Genomic DNA, 13,857 nt, shown 5'->3' on the forward strand with positions numbered 1-13,857 from the left:
CTTTTGACCTGGTAACCTGACCCTAGTATATCTCACTCATGGCAAACCAATTTTAGCTTTAGTCCAAGCTAAAACAATAATAACTTCGTAGACTTCTCCGTTAACATATTAAATTTCTTAGAAAGTGTTGGTCTAAAGTTGGGATACTGATTCAAAACTTCTGGAGAAACGATAACGGTGTAAACTGTATTGTTTATGTGACCTTCAAACCCATCGACTAATACTCGTATTTTTCAGCATATCGATGTAAGTCTTGAAATTACATGACATCGCAGCTTTTTGATTTCAGATCCAGGATGCCATAAATTCAACAACTGTTGCTGTTAAGTTTGTCAGCCTTGACCAAGGTACGCTACATTATTTTTATCTGGTTCAGGATATGCATTATAATTCTAGGCCCACATTATGCTCAGTGTAACCTCCTCACCTAAATATTTTCATCGCTGATATCAATTATGAATTACCTTTAGGAACACTCTCGACTTATCACAAATTGTAAGAGAAATGGAATATGTAACGGCAATCGGTTATGCAGCATCGTCTATCATTGTACAGAACCCGAAGTGTTCTGCAACAATATATACTATATGATCAAACATTTCCGTTCATCTATTAGTTGATATTAAACTTTTGTGTGTCCACCGCTCGCTTTAGTGACGACTTGAGCCATGACGAGAACATTTTCAATGAAGTGGGTAAATGTATGTGGGGACATGGCTGCCAATTTTTCGTCATGTGCGGAAACCATGGAAATTAGTGATGGTTGGACGCTGAGGTCTAGAACAAAGTCAAGGTTCTAACTCATCCCACAATTTTTCATCGGTTTCAAGTCTTCACTTCATTCAGGCTAGTATATTTTGGGAAAGTTATTGTCTACAAACCATTACTTCATAGATGTTACTTTATGACAGCTTTACACGTGTTAGTGATACATGCGTCGTCTCCGAACTGTTCCTCTACGTATTCTTCAGCAATCAGGGTGTTCTTAGTCTCAATAAGATGCCATGTTTTAACCATGAAAGATATCCCCATTTCCTAACACCACATCCTCGGTACATCTCTGCATGCACTACACATGCTGGTACGTAATGTGCTCCGCGCATTTGTCCCATGAAAACCGTTCCGTCCGAGTGGTAGAGGCGACAACGTGATTCATCGCTCCAAATCACTTGTTTCCGTTACCTGTTCAGCACCGCTCTTACCGCCACATGAAACTTCACTGCCGAGCGATTCTAGGCGCTTCAGTCCGGAACCACGCGGCTGCTACGGTCGCAGGTTCGAATCCAGCCTCGAGCATGGCTTTGTGTGTGATGTCCTTAGGTTAGTTAGGTTTAAGTAGTTCTAAGTTTATGGGCCCCCCCATGAACCATGGACCTTGCCGTTGGTGGGGAGGCTTGCGTGCCTCAGCGATACAGATGGCCGTACCGTAGGTGCAACCACAACGGAGGGGTATCTGTTGAGAGGCCAGACAAACGTGTGGTTCCTGAAGAGGGGCAGCAGCCTTTTCAGTAGTTGCAGGGGCAACAGTCTGGATGATTGACTGATCTGGCCTTTTAACATTAACCAAAACGGCCTTGCTGTGCTGGTACTGCGAACGGCTGAAAGCAAGGGGAAACTACAGCCGTAATTTTTCCCGAGGACATGCAGCTTTACTGTATGATTAAATGATGATGGCATCCTCTTGGGTAAAATATTCCGGAGGTAAAATAGTCCCCCATTCGGATCTCCGGGCGGGGACTACTCAGGAGGATGTCGTTATCAGGAGAAAGAAAACTGGCGTTCTACGGATCGGAGCGTGGAATGTCAGATCCCTTAATCGGGCAGGTAGGTTAGAAAATTTAAAAAGGGAAATGGATAGGTTAAAGTTAGATATAGTGGGAATTAGTGAAGTTCGGTGGCAGGAGGAACAAGACTTCTGGTCAGGTGACTACAGGGTTATAAACACAAAATCAAATAGGGGTAATGCAGGAGTAGGTTTAATAATGAATAGGAAAATAGGAATGCGGGTAAGCTACTACAAACAGCATAGTGAACGCATTATTGTGGCCAAGATAGATACGAAGCCCACACCTACTACAGTAGTACAAGTTTATATGCCAACTAGCTCTGCAGATGATGAAGAAATTGAAGAAATGTACGATGAAATAAAAGAAATTATTCAGATAGTGAAGGGAGACGAAAATTTAATAGTAATGGGTGACTGGAATTCGAGTGTAGGAAAAGGGAGAGAAGGAAACATATTGGGTGAATATGGATTGGGGGGGGGGGATAAATGAAAGAGGAAGTCGTCTGGTAGAATTTTGCACAGAGCACAACTTAATCATAGCTAACACTTGGTTTAAGAATCATGAAAGAAGGTTGTATACGTGGAAGAACCCTGGAGATACTAAAAGGTATCAGATAGATTATATAATGGTAAGACAGAGATTTAGGAACCAGGTTTTAAGTTGTAAGACATTTCCAGGGGCAGATGTGGACTCGGACCACAATCTATTGGTTATGACCTGTAGATTAAAACTGAAGAAACTGCAAAAATGTGGGAAATTAAGGAGATGGGACCTGGATAAACTGAAAGAACCAGAGGTTGTACAGAGTTTCAGGGAGAGCATAAGGGAACAATTGACAGGAATAGGGGAAAGAAATACAGTAGAAGAAGAATGGGTAGCTCTGAGGGATGTAGTAGTGAAGGCAGCAGAGGATAAAGTAGGTACAAAGACGAGGGCTGCTAGAAATCCTTGGGTAACAGAAGAAATATTGAGTTTAATTGATAAAAGGAGAAAATATAAAAATGCAGTAAATGAAGCAGGCAAAAAGGAATACAAACGTCACAAAAATGAGATCGACAGGAAGTGCAAAATGGCTAAACAGGGATGGCTAGAGGACAAATGTAAGGATGTAGAAGCTTATCTCACTAGGGGTAAAATAGATACTGCCTACAGGAAAATTAAAGAGACCTTTGGAGAGAAGAGAACCAAGTGTATGAATATCAAGAGCTCAGATGGCAGCCCAGTTCTAAGCAAAGAAGGGAAGGCAGAAAGGTGGAAGGAGTATATAGAAGGTTTATACAAGGGCGATGTATTTGAGGACAATATTATGGAAATGGAAGAGGATGTAGATGAAGACGAAATGGGAGATACGATACTGCGTGAAGAGTTTGACAGAGCACTGAAAGACCTGAGTCGAAACAAGGCCCCCGGAGTAGACAACATTCCATTAGAACTACTGACGGCCTTGGGACAACCAGTCCTGAGAAAACTCTACCAGCTGGTGAGCAAGATGTATGAGACAGGCGAAATACCCTCAGACTTCAAGAAGAATATAATAATTCCAATCCCAAAGAAACAGGTGCTGACAGATGTGAAAATTACCGAACTATCAGTTTAATAAGCCACGGCTGCAAAATACTAACGCGAATTCTTTACAGACGAATGGAAAAACTGGTTGATGCAGACCTCGGGGAGGATCAGTTTGGATTCCGTCGAAATGTTGGAACACGTGAGGCAATACTGACCTTACGACTTATATTAGAAGAAAGATTAAGAAAAGGCAAACCTACGTTTCTAGCATTTGTAGACTTAGAGAAAGCTTTTGACAATGTTGACTGGAATACTCTTTTTCAAATTCTAAAGGTGGTAGGGGTAAAATACAGGGAGCGAAAGGCTATTTATAATTTGTACAGAAACCATATGGCAGTCATAAGAGTCGAGAGGCATGAAAGGGAAGCAGTGGTTGGGAAAGGAGTGAGACAGGGTTGTAGCCTCTCCCCGATGTTATTCAATCTGTATATTGAGCAAGCAGTAAAGGAAACAAAAGAAAAATTTGGAGTAGGTATTAAAATTCAGGGAGACGAAGTAAAAACTTTGAGGATCGCCGATGACATTGTAATTCTGTCAGAGACGGCAAAGGACTTGGAAGAGCAGTTGAACGGAATGGACATTGTCTTGAAAGGAGGATATAAGATGAACATCAACAAAAGCAAAACGAGGATAATGGAATGTAGTCAAATTAAATCGGGTGATGCTGAGGGAATTAGATTAGGAAATGAGACACTTAAAGTTGTAAAGGAGTTTTGCTATTTAGGAAGTAAAATAACTGATGATGGTCGAAGTAGAGAGGATATAAAATGTAGACTGGCAATGGCAAGGAAAGCGTTTCTGAAGAAGAGAAATTTGTTAACATCGAATATAGATTTATGTATCAGGAAGTCGTTTCTGAAAGTATTTGTTTGGAGTGTAGCCATGTATGGAAGTGAAACATGGACGATAACTAGTTTGGACAAGAAGAGAATAGAAGCTTTCGAAATGTGGTGCTACAGAAGAATACTGAAGATAAGGTGGATAGATCGCGTAAGTAATGAGGAGGTATTGAATAGGATTGGGGAGAAGTTTGTGGCACAACTTGACTAGAAGAAGGGATCGGTTGGTAGGACATGTTTTGAGGCATCAAGGGAACACAAATTTAGCATTGGAGGGCAGCGTGGAGGGTAAAAATCGTAGAGGGAGACCGAGAGATGAGTACACTAAGCAGATTCAGAAGGATGTAGGTTGCAGTAGGTACTGGGAGATGAAGCAGCTTGCACAGGATAGAGTAGCATGGAGAGCTGCATCAAACCAGTCTCAGGACTGAAGACAACAACAACAACAAGTTTATGGGAGTGATGACCTCAGCTGTTAAGTCCCATGGTGCTTAGATCCATTGAACCATTTGAATTTGAAACTCCGCTTAGCAGTGACCACACAATTTAGTGATTAATGAGGAGCTGTCCAACCGTGGTACCCTACTTCTTTTTACTCCCTACTCACTACCCTACTTCTTTTTACTCCCTACTCACACTCATTATGCAAGCTCAACGTTCGACCTCACGGGTGATTCCTTATGCTGATTTCATATGATTTTTTACAACCATCCTCTGCTATATTTGGAGATCCCTATTCGTCAGTTGATGTGATCTGCTAAGCTTTGATTTATCTCCGATTGTTCCTTTGGATTTTTACTGAATAATCACATAGTAAAAGTCGACTTCGGCAGCTTCAGAAGAATTGAATCGTCTCTGACTGATTTGCTATTCAAGTTTCACTTAAATGTACTGCAATTACGGTTTCACCATTTTATTGACCTGAGGATAGGCGAATAGTGGTAGAGGTCTAAGGTATTCTGTTGATTACATTACCGGCTATGAAACAGGGAAAGAAACATATAATGGTATTTAGCATAATATCTTTGTGCGATAGTTAAGATTTTCAGCCACTGAACAACGTAAAGTGAAGACGGTTGCTGGTCATAAAACTTACGTGTGGTAACACTCTCTCATGGAACAATACTTATTTTACATGCAACGATTGTTACAGTCCTATTAAATGCATCTTACTTAGATCTTTAACTATTCCATTCATTGTGAAGTACTTGAATACCTTCTTGGCGAGACAGTGTCTTTGCTACCATGCAACTATACTCATTCGAAACGTTTCGGTGCTGGCCCTTTTCTCCCGTTGAGTTACTTTTTTGAAACTATATGCTATGTTACTGCTTTCGAGATATCATTTTGAATCTGGTAACATTAGAAATCTTTTCATGGGCATTACCCATTTCAGTTTGCATATCACTGTAATGTCAGGGCTTCCACATCTTTATGTCTGAGAATGATTGGTGCTTCTCACATACGTACACACACACACACACACACACACACACACACACACACACACACACACACACACACACACACACGTCCTTTATAGAAAAATAAGTTTCGGGTAGGATAAAAACCGTTAATGATGCGAATGTTTGACCTTTGTGGAACCGATTTGAGATGAAATGGAGTTTTTAGATAAACGTGTTTTCCCCTTCAGAAGCTCGCATCCAGTGTACAAAGCACGGCTTTCGAGTTGGTAGTCGGCAAAGCAAATGGGCTGTCTGTCTCACACCCCTCGTTTTATTATTCCAGGCCTCGATGCGGAAATTGTTTTTCACATTTAGGGGAACAGCACAAAAATACGCAACTCATTTAATTTCGATGTGTCAGGAGCCAATCTGCAATTACTGGAAGTCTTAATCACGGAAGGTAACTTTTAAATCAGTCAGTAATTTAAAAATTCGGTTGCAGAGGAGATGTAATTAATTTCGATGACATTACTGTAATTTCGTTGCAATTGTACTAAGCTGCTACAGATTCTAAAGTTGCTACTTGCTTAAATTATTATATTTTGCAGATTGCCTTTGTTGTCTATTTGTTGGCGTTGCTGGGTGCTAATACAGAGGTCATGGGTTCGAACCCCCAGTGATCACCTCCAAATTAACTGTGGTGGCAGGCGTCCAGCTTACACTCATGAGGTAAAATCAATAGTTATACGATGTGAGGTGCGCGAAGAACATGCAAGTTGTCCAATAGGTGTCAAATCGATCAACTTGCACCAGGTTGCGAACCACCTAATATTGATTACGCCGATGTTATCCTGTAAGGCCTTCCTCAGGTAACTTCATGACACTTGGAAATGGTCGAGAACGCCAGTGCTCGTAATATCTTTCATGACATTTACTGTTGTCATGGCTGCATGCGGACAAGTGCTGTTATTTCCTTATTCCTTGTTTTCTCTTCTGTCTCCTCAAGATACACAGTGTCCGATATGCCTCGTCGACCCTTACAATCTCGTCTCGACAACGTGAAAGAAACACCCTATATGATCAGATTGGCACCACATCTGTACGATAGTCCTTACAGCCGCTTTCTCGAAGTCGTTCTCAGTAGCAGGAACCCGACTGTGGAATAACCTCCCGCATTACATTAGAGCACTGAATAACATATCCAGTATCAGAAGATATTTAATGAGATATCTGTTAAACAAACAATAACAATTACCATTCTTTCCAACCACATCTTCCATATAGTAGACGTACTGCCACAATTGACGTTATTAATTATAGTCAGTGGTATTGACTCACACTGTCACGGGAGGCCAATTTTTCAGTACTCTTTGTCATATTAAAATTGTTATTTGTAACGATACTATGATGAAAGGAAGGTACTGTACATGTGAAACTCTGGCTCAAGATGAGAGATGGCCTGCTGGCCACTATCGGGTCGGGTTGGATAAATTTATAAATTAAAGTTTACTGTCTTTCCAATCACTTACACATATTTGGCTATGCGTGGGCAATAAGTGATAAAATATAACTTTTCATAATAACACCATACGAAATGATCTAGTGGACAGAACACAAGTCTCATATTCTGGTGGACTGAGTATGTATCAGCCGCAGAATACAAATGGTTAAAATGGCTCTGAGCACTATGGGACTTAACATCTGAGGTCATCAGTCCCCTAGAGCTTAGAACTACTTAAACCTAACTAACCTAAGGACATCACATACATCGATGCCCGAGGTAGGATACGAACCTGCGACCGTAGCGGTCACGCGGTTCCAGATTGAAGCACCTAGAACCGCACGGCCACAGAAGCCGGTCACAGAATACAGGTTTTCCATGGATTACCCAAATCAGTTCGGCAAACGCTACGGTGACTTCCGTCAATACGAAGTGACCGGTAGTAGCTGTTGTAAAAGTAGTCATAGATATAGTACGAGACAATATTTAGTATGTGTAACATGACTTCCCGCCCTGCCAAACTCTCCTTGAGAAGGTGTCTGTTACCTTAAGCACAAATGGTGATTAGATTTCTAACCATGTAGAAAGCCCTCGGTTCGAATTCTGATATCGATATTTTCCTGGTTTCGCTAATTTGGAAGCTCTTGGATTCATGTTTTAGCATTTTACCATTTATGTTGCGCAAATGGCACATATCAACATATCGACGTTTCAGATATTGAAAAGATATTGAAGAGAATTCGCTGAAAATACTTCCTGTTTCGTGGTTCCGACCATAAGCCTTGTGAAGGTTTCCTTGTTTTCATGGCAAATGCCCGATGTAGTGACCCTTACCCACTCGTTCTCAATAGGGGTTCCCACTGCTCTGCTCCGCTACCAGGTCATTTCGAATTTGACTGGAAACGGAGCACTTCAATAGGCCACTATAATGAATGAAATAAAGAATACACATACACATACACACAGAGTATGTGCGTACGTGGTAACAATCCATTCTATTTCGTGAATGTTTCAAGACACTGAAACATGGTTTTCGGTTACTGATAGTTCACAGATCAGTGCGTGATTGTGTTGCGTGTTTAACCTACCTAACATCTGAGTCGAAAGAAATGCTTTAGCAACTATTTTTAACGTAATCATATACTTCTTTCAATGGCATTAGAAATCTTTTGAAAATGAGACTGTAATAATGAACATTTCTTAATGTTGACGTTGAAATATTTTCAAAAAAATACCCGAGAAGTGTGATATATCATCGTTTCTTGAAAAAAGTGATGAAAATTACTTTATCTATATGTGACTACAATGGAGCCACTATACGTGCTCAGATAATTTTAATCACTAGTATCTCTGTATCTTAGTGTATCAGAAAAGAGTTCACTGTATTCTCCTTTCTTCTTCATCTTCTTCGTCTTCCGTGCTTGGTTGGTTCTGATGTCGCATTTAGATTACGGTCTATAAAGAATTATTTCTACTATATGTAGTCAATTTAGAATTTCTGCTAATTATATATGTCAGCATATAATGCGGTATACGTTTCTGTTAGTAGCAAGAAAGTACCTTCCTTTATTTAATTCATTACGTAACAAATGCTGCCCTGGCCGTTTGTAATTGCATTGTTGAAGCGATGCCGTTGCTGTTAAAATCGATAAAAATTTCTTCATAGCTATTTCATTCTGAAAGTATTGAAAGGATTTAATCCCAGTATATGTAAAACGGCGTCTCGTAATAATTTCCATTTCATTTTAGGCCTGAGGTACAGTTTTACTGAAGGAATTATTTTAATTGTGTGCGCTGCCATTGAACATAGGCAGCTATACTGGAGCATCCAGCCTCACAAAGAAAATTAATTGTTTGAATATTATATTAGATTTTCTTATCGGGTAACATTAAAGAAAGATAATTTTTTTATCCATTGTAAGACGGATGTCTTCACGTTGTAATACGCGTGATATTTCTGGCCGTAGCGCCGTGAGAAAATTCAGCCGTGGGTTTTAATGAACGTAAAAGTGATTTTCTTTAATCAAAGACTTTCTTTCCAAATTAGCGGAGCATTTTTTCTCTCTTTCTGGAAAAAGTAATTTACAAGATAACTGGCGCCCAACGTGGGGCCCGATGATCCATAAATGTATGTATATATAAAGAAAATATTTTAAGATAAGGAAATTAATGCTTGTATATGTAGTCTGTTTCACGTTCATGTGTACGAGCATTATTAATTTCAGTGTAAAAAGAAAACTAAATACCTGGAAAGCACCACATGAATAAAAAGAACAAAGTCGAAAATCAGAACGAAGGTAAGGACTTCTGAAAATATGTCTTGCTTTCGTGTGTCGTCCATTAAACTCATATGAATTCAATCACTCTATAGCAATAAAAAGTAGATCAAATAAACCTGTCGTCACCTGTTTGGACGCTGAGAAACTTAAAATCTGTTAGTACCCTGATTAAACCAAGTACGTCTACGGTCAGCTTTTTGGACGTAGACCTACATTTTCATACCAAATTAACGGAACATTTTTTCACTCCGTCAAAAAAAAGTTATGTGATAGTTACAAATTTGTAACACAAGGCGGCCACAAATGATTAGTGCCGGATAAACACCTCCTAGAAAATAGGTGACGAATACAATGACTAGATGGTGAACCGAAACTTTGTGTCCACAGCTCACGGTTAGATGGAATGATTAAATTCAGCTCGATGGCTTCGCAAGGAAAGTACACTACCGGCCATTAAAATTGATACACCACGAAGATGACGTTCTGCAGACGCGAAATTTAACCGACAGGAAGAAATTGATGTGATATGCAAATGATTAGCTTTTTAGAGCAATCATACAAGGTTGGCGTCCGTGGCGACACCTACAACGTGCTGACATGAGGAAAGTTTCCAACCGCTTTTTCATACGCAAACAGCAGATGACAGGCGTTGCCTGGTGAAACGTTGTTGTGATGCCTCGTGTAGGGAGAAGAAATGCGTACCATCACATTTCCGGCTTTGATAAATGTCGGATTGTAGCCTATCGCGATTGCGGTTTATCGTATCGTAACAATGCGGCTCACGTTGGTTGAGATCCAATGACTGTTAGCAGAATATGGAATCGGTGGGTCCAGGAGGGTAATACGGAACGCCTTGCTGGATCCCAACGGCCTCGTATCATTAGCAGTCGAGATGACAGGCATCTTATCAGCATAGCTGTAATGGCTCGTTCAGCCACGTCTCGATGCCTGAGTAAACAGATGGGGACGTTTGCAAGACAACAACCATCTGCACGAACAGTTCGACGACGTTTGCAGCAGGATGCACTATCAGCTCGGAGACCATGGCTGCGGTTAACCTTGACGCTGCATCACAGACAGGAGCGCCTACGATGGTGTACTCAACGACGAACCTGGGTGCAAGAGTGGTAAAACGCCATTTTTCGGATGAATCCAGCATCATGATGATCGCATCCGTGTTTGGCGACATCACGGTGAACGCACGTTGGAAGCGTGTATTCGACATCGCTATACCTGCGTAATGGTATGGGGTGCCATTACACGTCTCGGTCACCTCTTGTTCTCATTGACGGCACTTTGAACAGTGGACGTCACATTTAACATGTGTTACTACCCGTGGCTCTACCATTCATTCGATCCCTGCGAAACCCTACATTTCAGCAGGATAATTGGTGGTGGTGGTGGTGGTTAGTGTTTAACGTCCCGTCGACAACTATGTCATTAGAGACGGAGCGCACGCTCGGGTTAGGGAAGGATTGGGAACGAAATCGGCCGTGCCCTTTCAAGGGAACCATCCCGGAATTTGCCTGAAACGATTTAGGGAAATCACGGATAACCTAAATCAGGATGGCTGGAGACGGAATTGAACCGTCGTCCTCCCGAATGCGAGTCCAGTGTGCTAACCACTGCGCCACCTCGCTCGGTAGGAGGATTATGCACGATCGCATGTTGCAGGTCCTGTACGGGTCTTTCTGGATACAGAAAATGTTCGAGTGCTGCCCTGGCCAGCACATTCTCCAGATCTCTCACCAATTGAAAACGTTTGGTCAATGGTGGCCGAGCAACTGGCTCGTCATAATACGCCAGTCACTACTCTTGATGAACTGTGGTATCGTGTTGAAGCTGCATGGGCAGCTGTACCTGTACACGCGATCGAAGCTCTATTTGACTCAATGCCCAGGCTTATCAAGGCCGTTATTACGGCCAGAGATGGTTGTTCTGGTTACTGATTTCTCAGGATCTATGCACCCAAATTGCGTGAAAATGTAGTCACATGTAAGTTCTAGTATAACATGTTGGTCCAATAAATACCCGTTTATCATCTGCAATTTCAATTACGAGTAGTGTATATAGGCGGACAAGAGACAAATGGGGAAACAGAATCACATAAGCAATTTTCACAAATGGCAGATTTCAATGGCTCAACGAGCATCTCGGAAAAAGTCACACTTTCCATATATGCTGAAGACATTAGCATGCGAATAGTCGTGTGCTAATGTCTTCAGCATCTATGGAAATTTCGTGGGCGCAGAAACCAGCAACAAGTAGCTAGGTATTGCCCGATCTCTGAAAAGGGTTAGGGGGCGATCGGTAGGATATATGAATACAGAGTACTATGCATGTGAGGATACAACTGTTTCAGAGCGCCCGTTCAAAGCGCATTGTGGAACATAAGGCACTGCAGCATATGGTCCCAACGTGTTCCCATTATCCTGTACGATTACAGCCAGCACGGACTTACCGAGATTGAATATTGTACCTGATGGGACGAATCAGTTTCTCGTTCCACCATGTCGAAAGTCGTGTGTAGATAATTTATCATTCAGGCGATGGCAGTAATCGAAGGTTCCATGATAGCTGTGGAGTATGTCAACATTACTGCTGAACATTGACACTGCTTCATGATTGAAGTCCCGATGTCGAGAGCATATTCAAACAGGGTATCTTTCTTTTCTTTCTTTTCCTGGAGGCCTTCATCCCGCAGGAACGCAGGGTCGGCCGTGTTATGAGGGATTTGGCAATGTGAGTGGCAGGCGGTGGCCGAATACCCTTCCTGCCGCCACCCGAAACCCCCCAAGAACTATTAAGTGTACCCCAGCTGTCTGTGTCTGCTGTAAGTCATGAAATAGTGCGAACGTTTTTCAAAAGTCTGTCAGTCGTGTAACTGAGGCGGAACGTGGGGACCAGCCCGGTATTCACCTAGTGGGATGTGGAAAACCACGTAAAAACCACATCCAGGCAGGCCAGCATACCGGCCCTCGTCGTTAATCCACCAGGCGGATTCGATCCGGGGCCTGTGGGCTACCTGAGTCCAGGAAGCAGCGCATTAGCGCTCTCGGCTACCCTGGCGGGTCATATTCAAACAGGATAACTGTTTCCGTAAAAAGGCCAGAATCGTATTACCATTGATTTACAGGTATGAGGTGAACCCTGATGTACCTTGGACACCAAATTTTCCAGATCTAAGACTAATTACAGACACTTTAACACTTAAATGTGGCACTGGAGTATGGGTTGGGTTGTTGGAGGAAGAGACCAAACAGCGAAGTCATCGGTCTCATCGGATTAGGGAAAGACGGGGAAGGAAGTCGAACGTGCCCTTTCCAAGGAACCATCCCACCATTTACCTAGAGCGATATAGGGAAATCACGGAAAACCTAAATCAGGATGGCCGGACGCGTATTTGAACTGACGTCCTCCCGAATGCGAGTCCAGTGTGCTAACCAATGCGCCACCTCGCTCGGTCACTGATGTATGCAACAGCACTGACGTCACTGTCCACGATGGCACCCACTCTGACTTTGCAAAGTGCAAGTACTGGTGAGGATTACCTACATGAAGGAGTCATCATTATTATCAATGAAATCAAGTCAAACTCCCTTGACCCACTCCCAACCTCCTCTTCCATCTTGCCGATAAAAATCGAAGGTGGTGGATCTAGCCGAAACTTTCTAGCGGTATATTTGAAGAAAAGAATTCAAGATGGCGGGACTGACTCAGTTGTACTTTTTATCCCATGCTCAATTCCCATGTCCATCAAACGAAAGCATAGCATTAAAACTGCGTAAAACTTGCGCCATGAGAGAAGACAAGCAGTAGAAAATTGCGTAACCTACACCTGAAAATGCATCAATGTCAAATCTATACAATATTTAGGTAGAACGTAAGAATAATTGCATATACATGCAAACATCCCTATTTAATCAGCGTTGCTTCTTAATGGTGCGTAGAAATAATGTCAAGTTCAAAGATATTTGCTCCTTAGAACGAGTTACCATTAAAGAAACAGAATGGGGCATCTTCCAAAGAAATGGAATTGGTCACCATTTAAAGAATGGAATGGATCACTGTTTACAAAAACGGAACAAGGCACTGTTTGACAAGAAAATGGTACAGGTCACCATTTACAGAAAATGAGTGGGTCACCGAAACTGTCTTTCGTGTTGCAGCCGAACCGTAACAAATTACAGACAAGCCTTAGAGCTATATCTACTTGCCCTCCCCCCCCCCCCCCTTCTCAGGTTCCTCGCTCACCAATATTAACAACGTTTTCCCATGTTGCAACAAAACAGTAACAAATAGCCTCAAAAATGTAATAAATTTACCTCCATCTTACAGAATAATTGTAAAAACTATCCTTTCAGTTTATATTCAGTGCAAAGGACCATCAAACAAATGTATAACAATTTGCTACAAACGTTGTTACGTTATATGAAATGATAAACTGTTGTTGTTGTTGTCTTCAGTCCTGAGACT

This window comes from Schistocerca gregaria, chromosome 1, assembly GCF_023897955.1.
Source record: "Schistocerca gregaria isolate iqSchGreg1 chromosome 1, iqSchGreg1.2, whole genome shotgun sequence".
Classification (NCBI taxonomy): domain Eukaryota; kingdom Metazoa; phylum Arthropoda; class Insecta; order Orthoptera; family Acrididae; genus Schistocerca; species Schistocerca gregaria.